The 21,178-nt window shown below is 40.0% G+C and overlaps 1 protein-coding gene across 1 annotated transcript in view; it reads left to right on the top strand.

Annotated features, from left to right (window-relative positions):
• Positions 1-21,178, top strand: part of LOC122906968 (ubiquitin carboxyl-terminal hydrolase 12-like) — a 233,103-nt gene that overhangs the window by 77,277 nt on the left and 134,648 nt on the right. The window lies entirely within an intron of this gene.

Here is a 21,178-nt window from a genome sequence, read left to right as displayed (position 1 = left end):
GGCATGGGGGTGGGAGTCTTGCTTGAGATTCTCTCTCCCTCTCTCTCTGTCCCTCACTCCTTTTTCTTTCTTTCTAAAATAAATCTTTTTAAAAATAAAGGTTATTATAGTCTGTAAATAGAATTTTTTCTCACAAATCTGGAGTAACATGAAGCTCCAAGACTGATTTTCTGCTCTCTTTTCCCGTCTCCTCTCTGAGTAAGGGCTTGTGCTGGGAAGACCCAGTGTCACCTTCCCAGGGAATGATGAATCCTATGACACTCAAGGTAAACAAGGATGTTATCTTCCAGCTGTGGGAAGACAAATCTCTGTGGAGAGGAAAACTGCAATCTGAAGGTGTTGTGGGTTTTTTTTTTTATGATTTCATTGCCTTGCATTAAAATATTATATAAGACAATCTATCAATTATCACATATTAGGACACTTTTTCACCAATTTAACAGAGCAATTCTGTTCACCTTTTTTCAGGGTATAGTACAAAGTTTAACAGCCAGCAATTAGGACAAAGAGGCTCTGGGGAGCCTTATTTCTGTCCACGATGCATACATCACCCATGTTTATTGGCTTCATCCCCGAAACTAAGCTAGGCACCAGACATGTCCTTTTAGGTCAGAATCAGGAGATACATTTCCTGGAGCAGTGATCGCAGATTATTTCATGCCATGGAGACTTACATGAAGCAAGTGACGAGGGTACACAAAAAAGGACCTTGAGCCTGACCCTTGATTTTGAACCCTCACTGATACATTATAATGGTATTATCCTTGTCTAGCCTCTGGGCAGCAGACCGCTGGAACCTGTCTGCTGGCCCATGTCCTGGGATCACTCCACAGTCCAGCTTACAGCGAGCTCTGGGGAAGGGAGGGGAGCACTGTCCCGGTCAACCTGCACCTGGAGCAAGGTTCTGAACACAACAGGAGAGTGCTTGGCAAACGTTGCTCTGTCACTTAGACTTAACTCACTTGGAATTTCTTTCTGTTTCTAGTGTGCTTTCTGAAAGGAGTTCAAGAAACAGAAGCAATTTGAGGTTGGGGTTAAACCTGGCTCCGTCTTCACTGCAGGTATTACTCTGTATGTATTCTTTTTTAAAGATTTACTTATTTATTTTGGGAGGGGGAGGGATGGAGACAGAGGGAGAGAGAGAATCTCAAGAGGGAGACACCTTGTATAGAGCAGATTTAATTCATTTTTATTAAAACTTCTTAGAGGAGGAGTGTGAGAGATGAACATGAAGGTTGTAATTTCTTAGGTGTAGCAAAAATGAATTATCGAAGCTGTACTTGCTCTCGTACTTGGTATGCTCTGTAGTAATGCTGCTTATTAACAATGAGTACCTGAGCTGACAGAAAAATACTTACTGCGGTTTGGACCATAGTTGACCCTTAAACAACAGGGGCTTGAACTGTATGGGTCCACTTATTTGTAGATTTTTTTTTTGTATACGTATAGTACTGTAAATGTGAGGTTTTTAAAAATAATTTTCTTAACGACACTTTCTGTAGCTAACTTTATTATAAATACATACTATGATACATACACAAAGCGTGTGTTAATCAAGTTTTATGTTATCAATAAGGCTTCTGGTCAACCGAAGACTCTTATAGTTAGCTTTTTGGAGACTCAGATGATTTTCAACAGTGGCAGCGTGGGTAGGAGGTTTCAGTGCCTGTCACACCCCCTGCATTGCTCAGGGGTCAACTGTATTTGTTTTTATTTCCATGTAAGAGACCATAGAGTCATATTCTGGAAATTGTACGTCTGTGTCTTACTTAAGTCCATAAGAAACTTACAGGTCAGGGAGGTACATTAATTTGTTTTCCTTTTTCCTGCAGTTGTGTTTATTGTTGATTGTTGGAATAAAAACTAAAGCATACTGTGTACACTCAAGCAGGGGAAAGTACCCACTTGCTGGATACTTCGTAAAGTGGAGCAGTAGGGAAGAAGCCTGAAAATGAATTTTATGTGGGGTCAGATAGCCCAGTCCTTTCGTAGTATATTTACCTTCTTAAGACATTTACATTTTTAAAGAATATGTCCTTTTTTTAAAAAAAATCTAACATTTCTCATAATGAGTTTATCTGATGTTTCCTTCTAACTGAGATGCAGGTATGCATTCTTGGCTGGAGTGATTCGTTAACGTGTCTTTCTCAGAATCTCACGTGTGGGCACACAATATCTGTCTGCCTCTCATTGGTAAAATTTTGATCTCTCATTCAAGGTGTTCACTTTCTCTGGTTGATAATGTCTTATTTTTATGCCTTGGTAAAGGCAGTCTGTGGGGAGACACAAATATCTTGCTCATCAGAATCTCCTGCAACATTTAGCATCCACTCAGGTCCAGTCCTACTATGGTGGTTCTATGACTAGTCTTTAATAGCACAGAAGAGTAGCATCATCCATTGGAAAAGAGAATTCACAAGCAAGAAAAATAAGACAGATGTTTTATGGATGTTTGGAAGAATAGCATGGTTACTTGTTTGTCTAAATCAGATAAACATACCTAGTATGTTGAGTGAGGCTAATAGGAAACTGTATTTTTTAATTAATGGACTTCAGAAAAATTGAGTAGAAAGTACAGAAAGTTCCCAACTCTCTCTCTCCTTTCTTCCACTTTCCCTTATGATTCATGTCTTGCATTAATGAGGTACATTTGTTGCAGTTGATGGACCAATAATGATACATTATTATTATTATTATTTTAAGATTTTATTTATTTATTGGAGAGAGAGCACAAGTAGGAGAAGCAGCGGTCAGAGGGAGAGGGAGAAGAAGGCTTTCCGCTGAGCAAGGGGCCAGATGTGGGCCTCGATCCATTCTGGGATCGTGACCTGAGCCGAAGGCAGATGCTTAACCGCTTAACTGACTAAGCCACCCAGGCGCCCCATGACACATTAACTAAAATCTGTAGTTCATATTTTGAGTTCAGTCTTGGTATTGTCTGTTCTGGGGTTCCATCTGTTTTGACAAATGTATAATGACACGTGTCTGTCATTAAAGTATCATACAGAGTAGAAATTGTTTCACAAATTCATTCCTCCTTCCTCTCCAAATCCCTGGCAACCCCTGATCATTTTACTGCCTCCATAGTTTTGACTTTTCCAGAATGTTGTATATTTGGAATCATAGAGAAGTAGCTTTGTAGCTCATTTCTTTTTATCACTTAATTATATTTCATGATGTGGATATTCTGCCGTTTATCCATTCACTTATTCACTTATCCATTCACCTGCCTCCCAAGTTTTGATGATTATTGCTTTGTCTGCTCTGGGCCTTGTGCTTCTCCATATAAGCCATAGAATCACATAAAATTTAAAAACTAGTATTGTCCACAAGATAGTGTGCTGTGATTTCAAAGGGGATTGCCTTGACTCTGTAGATGAAGTTGGGAAAAACTAACATCTTCACAGTCTTGAGTCTAACTGTCCATTTACATGTTCTGTACATTTATCTACATCTTCTTTGATTTAGAAAGAAATCGTCTTGTAGTTTTCATGTTGGTCTCGTACATATTTTATTTTGTTATGTTTGTATAGATGAGTGTGGGGGTTTTTTGTTTGTTTGTTTTTGGCTCTAATGCAAGTAATACTGTAGTTTCTCTCTCTCTCTCTCTCTCTCTCTCTCAAAGCAAATGGTGACTGTTTTGGTTCCACCATGAACTAAAAGATAGGGTCTTTAAATAGAACCATGACCTATACCGATTAATGATCTATTGACTGTTGATTATGCACTGATCTGTTTAACTATAATCAGGCATTTGGAAAATGATAGTTGTCAGTAGTATAATTTTAGTTAATGAAGGACACAGTAGTAATAAATAAAATTCTTTTGTGGAAATACATTTTTATTGGTGACCCTCTCTCACATCAAGTGAAAGAGGTATATTTGAGTGTTTGAATATATTAACATGCTGTGAAGATGTTTTTGGGTTAGAGTAAGGATTATTGCTCACTGCTGCAGTCATTAGTTAATTGTAGTAAGAGTTTGGGCAATGTTTGTTGGTAGGAATTGGTCTCAATACTCATATTTATTCAATCTAACCAACTCCATCTGTTTTTTAACACCAGTTTTGTAGATCTTATAAAGAAGACTTTTATTGGAGCTGAGTTCTAAGTAAATATATTGTCCAATTATTAGAGCAGTGTTTTGGTTGGAATAATAGGTACAATCAGAGAACTTGACAGTTGCTTTTGATGTTTGATATGATAGAGTTTGGTCTGTGTTAGAAGATATGTATAATTCATCCTCTTCGATAAAACAGAAAATAGTTAAATTTGTTTAGCATGTTGAGAAATGCAGTAATAGGTGAAGCTGGCAACGTAGATTTGGGAGGGTTTGGGGATACTGTGATGTAAGGTCTTTGAAGTTTATGTTACAGACTGAGGATGATGGGAGTGAGGATTAGATGGAGAAAGTGATATCACCCATTCTTGTTTTGCTCAAATATTTATTAATTTTACTTGTAATGGATGGATAGTGATCCTTCCACCCATTCCTCGCGAGCTAGGTCCTCCTGTGGTCTGCAATATGTATTTGCAGATACTCTCCCAAGAATTAAGTGTATGAATTGAGAATATTTCCTCAAAATCTCAATCGTCATCTTGCAGACTCCGTAAATGATCATTAGTACCATGCCTTTATCAAGTTCAGCTAGAGGAATGAAATTGAGAATTTCTCAGAATGAATATATAGCATTTCTTCATTTAGTTTTGTACAACTATTTGAGTACCAACTATGCCAGGTAGAAGATGGGTAGAGGTTGGCAGAAGATGAGTAAGACCTCAATTCTGATCTCAAGATGCTCACAGGTGCTCACCTGTGCAGGCTTCCAACAGATAGGTAATTCCAGTACAGTATGTTGTAGTTCAAGTAAGCACGAGTCTGTGGGAGTCGGACAACAGTGGAGCTGACCTATCCAGGTGGGAGTGGGACGGAGTTGTGCAGGTTCAGAGTGGGCTTCCTGGAGACAGTGTTCATATGGCAGATGTTAGTAACACAGTGGTTAATGTCCCAGTTGGTAGAAGGTTGGGTTTCTGTAAGGGCACCCTCTTCTTGTGTTCTTCTGTTCTTTGATGCTTTCTTCTGGTCCCATTCTTTTTCTGCTATTAATCCTTCAAATGTGGGCTTCCTCCAGGCTTTTGTTTTGGGCCGCTGGTTGCTCTGCCTTGGGAGGGTCATGTTCCATTTTTGTTATCGACTGTGCTAATGACTCCCCACCCACATCTCTAGCCTACAGGGCTTTACTGAGTCTTCCACATCCTGGGTGTGACCTGATATTAGGACCCGGGAGTCCAGCAACAACCAGACATGTTTACCAACACTTTGAAGAGTTAAATACTGCCCCACTTGGTAGTTTCCTGGTACCAACAGAACTGTAAATCCAAGCGTAGTAACTCAGATATATCCAGGTGATCCAGTACAATCATTATGTCAAAGTTTGTATGCTATAATAAAGATGAAAATCTAAAATTAAGACCCCTGAGGCAGTGCCTGAGAACCACAAACCTCATTTTGAGAAACACCAGACTCTCTAATCTTTATTTCTCTTTAGCCTACACATAAGGCCCTACTCAGTCTGGCTTTCGCCTGTCTGTCCCATACTATCCCTTGACATCCTACCCTTCTTCCTCCCAAAATGGGCTGATTGTTTTTCCTTAGCACCTCACGTTCCCTTTCCTCTCTCTGTGAGGAGTCTTTCTTACTCTCTTTTTCACTGAATCTTTTGAGACCCAGATTATTTCCCTCATGGTGTCCCTAGACTGTGCGTACATGGTACTCATAGCTACTCCTGTTTGCGTAAGTACATAGTATGTACAGCCACGTAATCTGTCACAAGTTAATGATGCTGATCTTATAAAATTGATGCGCCATTGAAGCAGGAAGGCATTTACTGCACTGGGCTTATAGCCCTTGTGTGTGAGAGGTACAGTCAGAGATCTCCTATTGTGTGCTAACCTTAAGCATAGAGTCTTTGAAGGGAAGAGCTAGGAAAATTGGTGTCTGAAGTTCTGTCCTAATCCAATTCAAATGAATGAGTAATAACTTGAATTTTTTAAAATCAGATGAGTTACCCATAATTCAAACAGAACTTTATGTTAGATTTTATTTTTGAAGAAGAAGAAGGATTAAAGGAGGTCATCAATGAAGACTATAATTTGGTCATCAGTGAAGATTGTAATTTGGCATTTTAAGCAAAATTATTTCCTTGAATAATAAAACAGCACAGGTGTGATGCCCTTTGCCAAGTGTCCCCATTTAGTCTTAGCCCGTTTTTTTGTTTTTTTTTTTAAGTATTAGTATATATGGGCAGTTTGTTTCTTGTTTCACCGTAATACCAAGGTTTTGGGAAATAATGGGATTTCCCATCCTCATCTTTGCCAGAAAGGGAATCAGTCACAGGTGGACTTTGCTGTTTAACCTGTACGTGTGTTGAGAGTCCTTTACTCAGTGTCCTTTTGGATAATCCAGATCCAGTAGATTTCTTTTGAACTCGTGGAAGATGAATTCTTCAGTACTTACTACTACTGATAGAATGAATGCATTTAATTCTGTCACTTCAGAACAATGATTTACTGACAGGTAAAGAAATCAAAGGTAATTCCCTATTTTTACAGATAAGCAGCAAAGATGAAGATTTTTTAGACCTTTCTGTTGATGTGGAACAAAACACATCGATCACTCACTGCTTAAGGTAACTGGAGAGTTACTTATTTTGAAGTTTAATGAATATCTTTGGTTTAGAGTCCTTTTTTTTTTCTCCCAATTTATTTATTTTCAGAAAAACAGTATTCATTATTTTTTCACCACACCCAGTGCTCCATGCAAGCTGTGCCCTCTATGATACCCACCACCTGGTACCCCAACCTCCCACCCCCCCGCCACTTCAAACCCCTCAGACTGTTTTTCAGAGTCCATAGTCTCTCATGGTTCACCTCCCCTTCCAATTTACCCAAATTCCCTACTACTCTCTAATGCCCCTTGTCCTCCATGCTATTGGTTATGCTCCACAAATGAGTGAAACCATATGATAATTGACTCTCTGCTTGACTGATTTCACTCAGCATGAATACACAGTTTTCTGGTATAGACTAAATAAATGTATCTTGAATTTCATACAGGGGTTTCAGCAACACAGAAACTCTGTGCAGTGAATACAAATATTACTGTGAAGAATGTCACAGCAAACAGGAAGCACACAAACGATAATGTAACATTTTTAAAATTTGGTAGTTGTTCTCTGGCAGTGGGTCATGTAAATGGGCTTTCCTAGCTGAAAGTTATGCCTGAAAATCTACAGAGTAAAAATGCCTAGTTTTATCATTAAGTAATTAAGACTCACTAAGTTATTCCTGGGTAAGAAACAGTCAGCTCTGCAACCTCCAGTGATTTTCTCCACTTAATGAAAGTTGTTTAAGGATCATCAACCAGTACAGTTAAGATACTTGACTTTGAAGCTTGCATGCTTTATGTAAACTTGGTCTTGGTGAGGAGAAAGAGTGGGGAAGATCCTTTTCCTCGCCTCTACTGTCGCTTCTGCTAGCCCCACATAGGATCTTGTGCTCTCTCTCATTTGGTATCTGGTGTCCAGGAATGGAATCGCGTCATCACCATTCTTATTATTTTACTTTTTATTTTAGAACAATCTCAAGCTCAAAGAAAAGTAGTATGAACAGTACCAAGAATGCTTTTTTACCCAAAACCACTCAAACATAAGGTATGATGTCCCATGATCGTGAACACATGAGTGGCTGTTTCCTACCAACAGGGAAGTTTCCCTATTGCCATAGTCACACCCCTGGGGCAAGTCACGCTGGCATGTTAACTGTTCTAGTGGAAGGTATTTCATTAGCACGGATGTCCCAGTACTGTCCTTTCTGGAACAAAACGATCCAGTTCAGAAACACATGTTATCTTTCGTATTCATGTCTTTTTTTTCTTTTTACATTTGGAACAGTCTTTTCTTGGCTTTAAAAATCTTGATGCTTTTGAAAATTATAGATTATTTTATACATTGTTCCTCTTTGGGTTCATCTCAAAGATTGCCCCTCTTTGTGTTCTCATAATGAGGTTCAGGTTATGTGTTCTCATAATGAGGTTCAGGTTATGTATTCTGGTGGGCATCTCACAGAGGTGATGCTCTATTCTCATTGTATCCTCTTATCCGTGATTCCAATTTGTCTCACGTGTGGGGTCCCTCAGACCGCTCCTGAGACACTGGAAGGACTTGTGAGACTCTGCATGTATGGTCAGGCCCACAGCCAAGACTTGTTTCAGGGAAAGATGGCAAAGCATCTCCGCAGAGCAGATAGCCAGGGGAGCCGCCAAGAGTTTGGTGCCATGGAGTCCCGCAAGACACCTAACCTCCTTCAGTACTGAGTAGGACATTGGGGAGGTGTCGTCTCCCCCGGAGGCTCATTACAGACCTAGTGTCCAAGGTTTTAAACTGAGGGCCAGGCATGTAGGTACCCCTCTGTCTTCCAGAATTCTAGACACTCTGAAGGAAAGGAGGTGTTGAGTGTAAACCATATTGCTTGTCCAGACAATTTAGGCCTATTGAGACACTCCCATCATTTAGGGAATGGTGGGAACACTCCTCAAATCCAAATTCTCATATGTTAACCAAGGACCATCCTTGCCAGCAGGCCTTTCCAGAAAGGAGAGTCTGAGGCCTGCGAGGTTAACACTTTCCTGCCCATCCAGTTACTGGTGCTGTTCTGTTTGAGCACTTGACCGTGGTGATGTCTCCCAGAGGTCTTCCCTGTTAAGCAATGATTTTGTGCATTTATATAATTCATAAGTATTTTGTGTGGAGGTACTTTGAGGTTGTAAATATGCCCATTCCTCATCAGACTTCTAATTTTTTTTTCATTTTCTAAATCTCAGCATGGACTCAAGGATTTTAATTAATTTATTTATTTTTTTAAAATTCAGTGGGTTATGCTCCATTACCATTTGGCCAGTGGGGGCCCCTTCAAGCTATCACCCGTGTCTTTTTGGCATGTCCCATATTCTTGAGTGACCCTTCACTTTGTAGCGTAACAAGATGTTCCGTGCTCATCTTGTACTCTCCTTGCCCCAACTCTGGTACCATTTATCCTAGGAGGCCTGCTTTCTTACAGGAGGACGATGATGTTTAGAAAGTAGGACTTTGGTATATAGGTATGCTCACTGATACCTGGATGTCTGTGTTCCTGAGCCCCCTAGTGAAGAGAGCTGGACGGTGTGTGTGTATGTATGTATGTACTCCACACATGTTTATGTCTACCTGTCTATATTATCATGGATCTGTCTATATTGAGAAACCATGAAGTCACAATGATATCCACAGTTTCAGCCGACACTATAGGGTTCATTCTAGTTTTGTCCTTTTTAATATTCATAATTTCCTTCTGACAGTACAAATTGGTTCCCAGTATCCTTCTGTATTTACTTACCTGGTTAGTGACCCTGTCCGAAACTGATCTTACCCCTCAACTACCATGCGTGCACTCAACTCCCTATTGCACAGACATGCTTTCTGCTCTGCTCAGTCTTCTCCTCTCCCCTGCCTGCCCAGATGTCTACCCTGGAGGGCCCTATCTACCTAAATGGTTACACAAAACGTTCATGAAAGGAAGAAGAACTTAGATTTTTAAATGACTGTATTTTTATCTGTATTTTGGACACATGTATCTATTAGGAAGGGAGATATTTTAGGTGATGGGCCCAAGTAATCAAAACAGAGTACTCATTGTCCCCTTCTATTAGTGACGACGATTAGAGTACCTCCCCTAAGTTTGGTTATGTCATGGGGGTTGATAAATTAGATTAACCCTGAAAATGTTGTAGAAGGTGCCTAAGACTATTGGTTAAGGAAGATAGAGTTGAGGACTAAATGTAGCTCAGAGGAGTGCTGTGACAAACTTCTTTGGCTCCACGGAGGTAAGTGCATCTGTGAGCATGAGCTGATCTTCATCCAGAATCACAAATAGCCAGACATGAGTAATTAGAAGTTGTCCAGCAACTCCAGCTGCTTGTTTTGAAGACATCCATGTGATTTTAATATAGTATTTAATAGTTGATCTTTTATTAAAATGCGTGGGAAATATATATACTCTGTCAAGAAATTAGAAAACACAGATTAAGTACAAATAAGTTAAGAATCCTTATTTATAAAAGCACTGTTAACATTTTTGTTAAATGTTAAAATGTTAAATGTTAAAGCACATACCCTCCCCAATGTCCATAACCCTACCCCCCTTCTCCCAACCCCCTCCCCCCAGCAACCCACAGTTTGTTTCGTGAGATTAAGAGTCACTTATGGTTTGTCTCCCTCCCTATCCCATCTTGTTTCATGGATTCTTCTCCTACCCACTTAAGCCCCCATGTTGCATCACCACTTCCTCATATCAGGGAGATCATATGATAGTTGTCTTTCTCCGCTTGACTTATTTCGCTAAGCATGATACGCTCTAGTTCCATCCATGTTGTCGCAAATGGCAAGATTTCATTAGTTTGATGGCTGCATAGTATTCCATTGTGTATATATACCACACCTTCTTTATCCACTCATCTGTTGATGGACATCTAGGTTCTTTCCATAGTTTGGCTATTGTGGACATTGCTGCTATAAACATTCGGGTACACGTGCCCCTTTGGATCACTACGTTTGTATCTTTAGGGTAAATACCCAGTAGTGCAATTGCTGGGTCATAGGGCAGTTCTATTTTCAACATTTTGAGGAACCTCCATGCTGATTTCCAGAGTAGTTGCACCAGCTTGCATTCCCACCAACAGTGTAGGAGGGTTCCCCTTTCTCCGCATCCTTGCCAAGTACTTTTAATTCTCTGGGGTAAAGATCTAAGAGTGGAATGGTTGAATCATATGGTACGTTTATGTTTAGGTTTTTAAGAAACTTCCAAACGGAGTTCCGGTTACTCTGTATCCTTGCCACCCTTGGCATGATCAGTCTTTTTAGTTTTTGGTCATTTGTGGTTTTAATTTGTCTTTCCTGTAATGACTAATGATACTGAGTATGTTTCCGTGGGTTTTTGACATCTGTGTGTTTTTTATCCATTAGAAAAAAAAATTAAGTGCTTTTCTTCTTTTTGAATTTTGAAAGGTTTTCAAAAAGAATACATTCTATTTGCAAAAACATGGATGGAGCTTGAAGGCATTATGCTAATTGAAACAATCCAGACAGAAAAACAAATACTTGTTTGACTTCACTCTCATGTGGAATCTAAACAAACAAACAAACAAACAAACAAAAAACCCCAGAAACCAAACTCATTGAAAAAAGATCAGATTTGTGGTTACCAGAGTTGGGGAGCCGCAGGGTGGGGTGGGAAACTGGATCTGGATGAGGTGGTCCAAGGTACTAACTTCCAGTTACAGAATAGATAAGTGCCAGGAGTCTGATGTATATCATGACCTTAGCTAACACCGCTATGTGGTTTATTTGAAAGTTGCTAAGACAGTAAATCCTTAAAGTTTTCATAACGAGGAAAAAATTTTTTTCTTTGTTTTTCAAGCATTTCTAGGAGATGATACATGTTAACTAAGTGTATTTTAATTATTTCACAATATGTGTAAATCAAACCATTATGCTATACACCTTGCCCCTATACAGTGATACTTATCAATTATATCTCAATAAAATTGAGATATAAGATTAAGAAATAAATACATGTTCTGGAGACAAGTTTCTTATCAGATATATGACTTTCAAATGTTTTCTCCCAATCTGTGTCTCGATTTTTAGTCTCTTACTGTTTTTTCAAAAAGCAGAGGTTTTAATTTGGACAAAGTCTAATGTATCCCTTTTTCTTTTATGGACCATTTCTCCAGAGTTGCCACTGCATCTTTGTAAAATAAGTTGTCCATATGTATGTATGTGAGTCTGTTTCTTGAATCTATTCTGTTTCATTGATTGTGTGAGCAGTGCATTCTCTTGTACAGGATTAGGTACGTCTTGAAATCTGGTAGTGCTAATTCTCCAACTTTTTCATTTTTTTAAGAATTTATTTACTTATTTGACAGAGAGAAAGAGATCACAAGTAGGCAGAGAGTCAGGCAGAGGGAGAGGGGGAAGCAGGCTCCCCACTGAGCAGAGAGCCCAATGCAGGGCTTGATCCCAGGACCCTGAGATCATGACCTGAGTTGAAGGCAGAGGCTTAACCCACTGAGCCACCCAGGCACCCGTGATCATTTTTTTAAAAGTCATTTTGGCTGGTCTGGTTTCTTTGGCTATTCTCCACATGTCCATATCAATTTTAGAACCAACCTGTCAATATCTACAAGAAAGTCTGTTGGGATTTTAATTTTGATTGCACTGACTCTATAAATCAATTTGGAAAGAGTTCATATCTCACAAATATTGGTTGTCCCAACTCATGAACATGGTATACCTCTCTGTTTACCTAGGTCTTTAATTCCTTCCAGCCATGTTTTGTAGTCTTTACAGTGCAAGTTGTGGTTGGCAGAGTTCAAAGATGTACCCCAAGGGACGCCTGGGTGGCTCAGTCAGTTAAGTGTCTGCCTTGGGCTCTGGTCATGATCCCAGGGTCATGGGATTGAGCTCCACATCAGGCTCCCTGCTCAGTGGGGAGCCTGCCCTGCTTCTCCCTCTGCCAGCCACTCCTCCTGCTTGTGTTCTGTCTCTCTCTGACAAATAAATAAATAACATCTTAAAGCAAGCAAATGAACAAACAAAAACAAAGATATCCACCAAAATTCCTGTCTCCTGGGATAGGCACCCTGTGTAATCTCCTCCCCTTGAGTGTGGGTAGGACCCATGAGTATAGTGTGTGGGTAGGACCCGTTACATGCCTGTAATGAGGTTACTAATGGTTGATTCTGAGTTAATAAAAAGGATGTAATCTTAAATCTGACTTTATTAGGGGAGTTCTTAAAAGAGGATGAAACACTGAAAAGACTTTCCTGTTGGCCTCAAGGACAAAAGCTTCCCTGAGGTCTCCAGCTGCAGGGAACTAAATTCTGCCTGCGAGCTGATTGAGTTTTTAAGAGGTCCCCAAGCATCAGAGGAGACCACAGCTTCAGCTGACACTTTGCTCATGGCCTGGGTGACCCGAGCAGAGAATTCAGATATGCTGTGTCCAGACTCTTGACCCACAGAAACTGTGAGTATATTTCTAAGCTTCTGAGGTTATGATAGTCTGCAGCACAGCAAACCAAATCCATAGGCCTTGAATATCTTCTGTCAGATTTGTCCTTGTTTCAGATTTTCGGAAACAGCTGAAAATGTCAATGAACTTGTTTTCTTAATTTCATTAGTTAGAATATGGAAATAGAATGGATTTTCGTATGTTGATCATGGATTCTGCAGGACTGCTAAGTTTATTTCACAGATTTCTTAGGATTTTCTATATGTAGGATAATAGAAAAAACATCCCAAAGAGGGTCTATGTATCGAATAATGTGAAAATTAAAATGTTATTTTGTCCCTTCCAGTCAGCAAATTTTTAATTTATTTCTCTTGCCTACTTACTCCTCTGGCTAGATCTTTCAGTTCAGTGTTGAACAGAAGTGGTAAAAGAGGACATCTTTGCCTTGTTCTCATCTTAGGGAAAGGCATTCAGCTGCTCACTCTTAGTTTAGGGATTTTTTGTATATGCCTATTATCAGGTTGAGGAAGCTCCCTTGTGTTCCTGGTTGGGTTTCGTTTTTTTGTTTTTGTTTTTGTTTTGTTTTGTTTTTTAATGAGAAATAGATGTTGGATTTTGTCAAAAAAGTTTTTGCATCTGTTGGGATGATCATGTGATTTTTCTCCTCTATTCCACCAATATGGTGAATTACATAAACTGATTTTCTCATGGTGAACCAACTTTGGATCCCTGAGACGTGTCTCAATAGGCTACGATGCATTATCCATTTGCTATATCGTTGGACTCTATTTGTTAATATTTTGTTTATATTTCTACATTCTGGTTTGTGCCTTTCTTTTCTTATAATTCTTTGATTTTAGTAATAAATAATGCTGATCTCATACAGTGAGATAGGAAAGGTTCTCTCTTCTTCAGTTTTCTGGGAGACTTTGTATAAAGGTGAATTACCTTTTTCTTAAATATTTTACAGAAATTACCAAATTTACCACTAGAATTGACCACGTTTGGGCTGTGGTTTTCTCTGTGGGAATATTTTAAGTTACCTTCTATTTATTTACTTTTCAATAGATCTTTTAGGGTTTTCTATTTGTTCTTGAGTCAGCCTTGGCAATTTTGTCTTCCTAGGATTTTTTCCCATTTTATCTCAGTTGCATCATGTCTTGGTGTCATATTTCGGTTTATAGTAAGAAATGTGTATTTCGTGTTTGGTCTTGCACAGAACTTCTAAAAACCTTGGGATTTTTCTAAGAAATGAGATTGATAAAGGTGTCTTTTGTTGTGAATAAGGTGACCTGTGGAAAGCCCCTAGACAACCTAAAGATGGGGACTGGTTACCAGGGGAACCAGCCCTGTGATTAAAAGATTCAAAATTTTGGGCCCCACCCCCACAGCACCAGGCACCTCAGGTAAGGGAAGAGGCACGGGAGATTCAATTCAACAAGCAGCCAATGATTTAATCAATTGTGTTTATGTGCATGAAGCCTCCATAAAACCCAAAGGAATGAATACACGGAGAGTGGCATAGGAGAGCTGAGCTCAGAGAGGGCATGGAAGCTCTCTGCACCTTTCCCTGTACCTTACCCTCTGTATCTCTTAAATCTAGCTACTCCCGAATTATATCATTTTTAAATAAACCAGTGATATAGTAAGTAACATGTTTCTCTGAGTTCTGGAAGCTACCCATGCAAATTAATCAAACCTGAGGAGGGGTCAGGGAACGTCTGATTTATAAACAGTCATTCTGATGCACAGGTGACATCCTGGACTTTGAACTGGTACCCGAAGTTGGGCTAAGCAAGTCATAATGGACTGAGTTCTTGACTTGTGGGGTCTGATGCTATCTCTAGGTGGATAGTGTCAGCATGGGTTTGAACTTGTGGGATACACAGCTGGTGTTACAAAATTGCTTGGTAGCATGGAGGAAAAATCACACACTAGAGTCAGTATGAAGTTATTCATAATTTTCCCTTATCATTTTTTAATATTTGTAGACTCTGTAGTAATGCTTTTTCTTTCATTCATGACGTGTACTTCTGTATTCTTTTCTTTTATCTTGGTTAGTCTGACAGAAGGTTTATCAATCTTTTGACATTTTCAAAGAACCAGCTTTGGTTGCTTTATTTTCTCTGTTGTGTTTCTGTTTTCTATTTCATGGATTTGTTTTTTGATATTTATTATTTCCTTCTATTTACTATGGGCATGATTTGTTTTTCTTAAATAGTTTCTTTAGGCAGAAACTCAGATTATTGGTCTTAGATATGTAATTTTAAAAAAAGATTTTATTTATTTATAACAGATATCGAGAGAGGGAACACAAGTGGGGTTTGGGGAGGGCGGAGCTAGAGAGGGACAAGCAGGCTTCCTGCTGAGCAGGGAGCCTGATATGGGGCTGATCCCAGGACACTGGGATCATGACCTGAGCCAAAGGCAGATGCTTAACGACTGAGCCACCCAGACACTTCTAGACATGTAATTTTTCTAATATAAGTATTTAAAGTTTTTTTTCTCTAGGTATCACTTTCTCTACATTTCATAAATTTTACATTATGTTTTCACTTTCATCCAGTTCAAGATATTTTTATATTTTTTTTATTTTTTTTAAGATTTTATTTATTTATTTGATAGAGAGAGAGCTCACAAGTAGGCAGAGAGGCAGGCAGAGAGAGAGGAGGAAGCAGGCTCCCTGCCGAGCAGAGAGACCTACGCCGATCCCAGGACCCTTGGATCACAACCTGCCGAGCAGAAAGACCTATGCAGATCCCAGGACCCTGGGATCACAACCTGAGCCAAAGGCAGAGGCTTTAACCCACTGAGCCACCCAGGTGCCCCTCAAGATATTTTTTAAAGATTTATTGATTTTACAGAGAGAGAGAGAGGGAGAGTGTACAAATCAGGTAGGGGCAGAGGGAAAGAGAGAATCTTCAGGCAGACTCACAGCTGAGCGTGAAGCCCAATACAAATCCCCAACAGGGCTCTATCCCAGGACCCTGAGATCATGACCTGAGCCGAAATCAAGAGTTATCTGCTTAACCGATTTAGCCATCCAGGTGCCCCCTTTTCAAGATATATTTAAATTTGTCTTGTGATTTTTGTTTTGACCCAGGGTTGCTTAGAAGTGTATTGTTTAACTTCCAAATTGTTGGTGATTTCCCAATTTTCTTTCTGTTTTTGACATCTGATTAATTCTGTGGAGACTAGAAAACACATGTGCTATTATTTAATTCTTCTTATATTTACTGAGACTTGTTTAACTGTCTAGCATATGGTCTATTCTGGAGAATCCCTAATGTGTATTTGAATGTGTAATTCTGATATTTTGGGGAGGAATGTTCAAGTCTTTATATCTGTATTGAGTTTCTGTCTAGGTCAATAAATTTCTGAGAAAGGAGTTTTGAATTCTCTGTCTATAATTGTTGAATTGACTCTATTTCCTTTCAGTCCTGTCAGTTTTTTCTTTATGTATTTTGAGACTCTCTTGTAGGTGCAAATACACTTTGCACCTATGATATTTCCCTGATGGATTTTTCATCATATTTACAAAAATTTTGGAGATTGAAAAATTTACGTGAAAATTACTTTTTCAAATAATTTCCCTATTCTTTCTCTTCCTTTCCTGTTTTTCTTAGACTCCCACTGCATGTATGTTGGTGTACCTTGCTGGACTTTGAACCTCTGTTTATTTTTCTTCAATCCCGATTCTTGCTGTTCTTCGGTTGGTAATTTCCATTGATCAGTCTTCAATGTCACTGATTCTTCTGCCAACTCTAATCCCCACTGAGCCTCTCTAGTGAGTTTTAAATTTCAGTTATTGGGTTTTTTAACTATAAAATTTCTGTTCACATCTTTATAATAGTTTCTATTTCTCTATTGAGATTTGGTGAAGTCGCTGTATTAATCTGTTCAGGCTACCATAATAGAATGCCACAGATTAGGTGGTCTAAATAACGTTTATTTTCTCAGTTTGAAGTCTAGATGTTCCAGATCAAGGACCTGCGAGATTGATGTCCAGTGAGGACTTTCTACCCAGCTTGCAAACAGCTGCTTCTTTGCTGAGCTCTCGCACTGGTGGAGAGAAAAAACGAAGAATGCCTCTTCCTCTTCTTCTATGGGTACCAGCCCATGCCTGTGATCTCATTTAACCTTCATGACAGGATTCCTCACTATCACTGTGTCTAAATACAGTCACATTGGGGGTTAGAGCTTCAACACATGCATTTTGGGGAACACAAACATTCAGTACGTAACAGTCATTGATAGAATATTTTCTGTTGATTATTTGACAGTTTCCTTTACTTCTTTAACATATTCATACTAGCCCTGTTGAAATTTTTGTTACTGAATCAAACATCTGATTCCACTCAGAGTCAGTTTCTGTTGACTATGTTCCTTCCCTTGAGTACAGACGGCAACTACCTGTTTTTAGCATGTAATTTTATTAAAAGATTCTATTTATTTATTTGACAGAGAGAGAGAGAGATCAGGCAGAGAGAGAGAGAGAGAGAGGCAGAGAGAGAGGGAGAAGCAGGCTCCCTGCTGAGGAGAGAGCCCAAGGAGGGGCTTGAACCCAGGACCTGAGATCATGACCTGAGCCAAAAGCACCACCCAGTCGCCCCTGCATGTAATTTTTTTAATGGAAAAGCAAACATTTTAGATAATATGAGGATTGTTGATGTTGTTTTAGTAACTGCTCCCTGTTCATGTGCTTCTGGTGATAAACGTGGCTTACGATGGTGATGTGTGCCTTAGGATGGAGACCTCATGGTGCTGTGTTATGTTCTTGAGGACACCCATTTAGTGTCCCTCACAAGACATTCTTGTCTTAGATGGATCTTCACTACACTCTCCCCTGGTATTCTTAGCAACTATCTTCCTTGTTACAGTTACCCAGTCTCTGAGGTGTGGGGCATTCAGGGCCAGGGGTTCAGGAAAGCTCAGGGGCTAATCAGATTTCCTTGGTTGTTATGTGTGTCCACCACTCATCCCCCTGGCTGCTATTGTTGCCACAGATTTACTATGGTGTTTCCTCATCACAGGCTGTAAGGCAGGCATCAAGCACCCAGGTCCTATGGAGGAGAAAGGAACACATATTAGTCTCTTCTCCGGTGGTGGTACTATGCCCGCCTCTGCCCAGGCCACTCTGTACAAAATGAATACCCCCTCTCCGTTCCCTAAGAGTAAGTCACCATCTTTACTTCAGTTGTTCAACTTTATACATTTTTCTTTCAGATCTTTGGCATCTCCAAGGTTGTGCTTGGTGAAGGGGCTAGCAATGGGCACTGGTTTGCCATCTTTTCAGGACTTCCTACTTCCTTGATTCATGCCTATCTTCTCTTGTAGACTGAAGGCCTCATGAAGGTTGGCCTTGTCCCTCACTGCTGGGGCCTAGAACAGTGCCCGTTACATAGGAGATATTCAATAAAAATGTCCCAAATGAATTGCCTACTTCCTTTCAGAAAGGCTCTGTTGTCTCTTGATTTTTTTACTCTTTCTTGGGGCTCTTTTCAGACTCCCTCCTCTCACAGGCCCTGAAATATTATATCTAAGTTTCTGTCCTAAACTACATCCTTTCTCTTTCCCTGGGAATCTCATCCATATAAATAACTTAAACTACATGATGATGACTCCTGATTCTGGAATTTGTGAAAACTAAATTTCTTTCTTGAATCTAAGACTGTAATCTAACAATGATGGGCCTGACTCATGTCCTACCAATGATCCAGGTTCAATGTGGTCAAAACTAAGTTAACATGGTTCCCTGAAACTGGTATCCATCCTGCCATTCCTGAGTGGAGGGGTCTCCGTGGACTCTTCCCTCTCTGCCATCACTCTCAAGTCATGTCTTTTGTGAGCTCATAAAATCCTGTAGACTCAGCCTCCTTTATGTGTTTTGTACTTATCTCCTTCTCCCCAACCCTGTGACCACTGCTTTGGATCTGACCTTGATAATTTTTCACCTAAGTAACTGCATGGACAATAGTCATCTTGTCTTTAGTTATTACTTCCTCTAGTTCAACCTCTGCATGGGTCCTAAAGAGAACTGTTACAAATGCCATTAATTAATTATGCCTTTATGTGATTAAATCCTATATCACTTGGCTCCCTGTGACCTTTTAGAGAACTCCAAATTCTTCAGTATGTATCTAGGATGACTCTGTGATCCATAAAGTAAACTGCATGAGGGTAGGGAGCATGGCTGTCTCATCGCATTCAGTGTCCAGGAAAGCACCTGGCACAGAGTTGCTGCTCGGTAAATATTTGTTGAATGATTGAGTGAATGAATATCTTTGCACACCACTCCAGCTTCATTTCTTTTTTTTTTTTTTTAAGATTTTATTTGTTTGTTCGAGAGAGAGAGAGACAGAGAGCACAAGCAGGGGAAAGGAGAAGCAGGCTCCCTGTTGAACGGGGAGACCAATGTGGGACCCAATTCCAGGACCCTGGGAACATGACCCGAGCTGAAAGCAGACACTTAAGTGCCTAAGCCACCCAGGCGTTCCCTCCAACTTCATTTCTTGATGTAGTCTCCACTCCACTTTTAACTACACTAAAAACTACTATATAGTCACATATAGCTGAACACTTCATCTTGAGACAGCTGAGATCGGGATGTCTGGTGCATAGAGTAAGTGATATCTCCCCCACCCACCCCACATATCTATGGCCACTGATTTAAAAGAGGGCAGAGAAACTCCCTGTGGAAAACACTCAAAATATATCTGAAAGTGAGCTACACGCAATTCAGGAGTCATGATCAGGTCATGGAGATGTGCTGGTAGAAGGGAGTCACATTTCAAAGAATGGCTCTGAGGCATTTGGGAAAATTCGTCAGTGGATCCGTACAAGACAGAAGGGGAGGCAGTGTTTTTAGGAACATCCTGGAGGCTGGCATGTAGAGCCAGCCCTTAGGATAAGATGTGAGCTCTGGGAAGGGAAAGACCACAAGTGCTAATCTGTAGAACAATTCCCTGAACTTCAGCACTTTCCAGTCAAGCAAACCTGATAAGGAGCCATTCTCATTCTCCATTCTCAGGGTCTGCCAAGATGTTGGGTCACATCAAGTCTGGGATCCATCAACAGAGATCTACAGTGTGGAGCAGTGGAGGCTGCACAGAAGAGCTGGGCTCAAGGAGGATACAGGTAGTGAGCAGCACTCTAGATTGCATATGAGGAAGCAACGGACACTGCTTTGGGATTACCAGAAATGAATGGGAGCATGGAAAGGGCCTAATGGCGGAGGTGGGAGCTGAGAACCATGGTTATTTGGATCTTAGTTCTGTTGCTTGCCTACCTATAGCCAATTTTTCTCTTCTTTTTTCCTAAAGAACCCTGGTTTTGTTCAGTTCAGCATTGGTGGAAGTATGTAGAAATTGGGTTCAATTGTGTGTGATCAGTCATGATTGCTTGAAGCATCACAGAACCTTGTTTTTCTTTGGTTCATGGTTCATGAACTGGTAGTGAGTGGGTACATGACTTAGTTCTGGACAATGAAACAAAGAGAGGGACTGCCAGGAGGTGTGGTGCTTAATTTTATGTGCCAACTTGCCTAGGCCATGGGGTGCCCACATAGTTAGCCAAACATTATTCTGGGTGTTTCTGAAATGGTGCTTTTGAATGAGATTTACATTTAAATGAGAAGACTTAGTAAAGCAGATTGCTCTTTCTAATGTGGGTGAGTCTCATCCCATCAATTGAGGGCCAGAATAGAAACAAAAGCCTGCCTGAAAACCTTCAAGTTGAAACATTGGCTTTTATTGCCTGCAGATTTGAACCAAGACACTGGCTCTTCCTGGATTTAAGAGCCCACAGGCCTTTGAACCAAAACTTACACCATTGACTCTCCTTGTTCTCCGGCCTTCGGTCTTGAACGGGAATGACACCATTGGCTCTCTTGGGTCACCAGCTTCTGACTCCTTCTGCAGATACTGGCACTTCTCAGCCTCTGTGACTGAGCCGATTCCATATAATCTTTCTCTCTAAATACATGTATCTATCTATCTATTTACATACATATCATATATATTTTGGGAGGAAAATTATAATATAATATAATTTATTATATATATAATACATATCAT

Source organism: Neovison vison, chromosome 5, assembly GCF_020171115.1.
Source record: "Neovison vison isolate M4711 chromosome 5, ASM_NN_V1, whole genome shotgun sequence".
Lineage (NCBI taxonomy): Eukaryota > Metazoa > Chordata > Mammalia > Carnivora > Mustelidae > Neogale > Neogale vison.
This window is presented reverse-complemented; position numbering and strand designations above follow the sequence as displayed.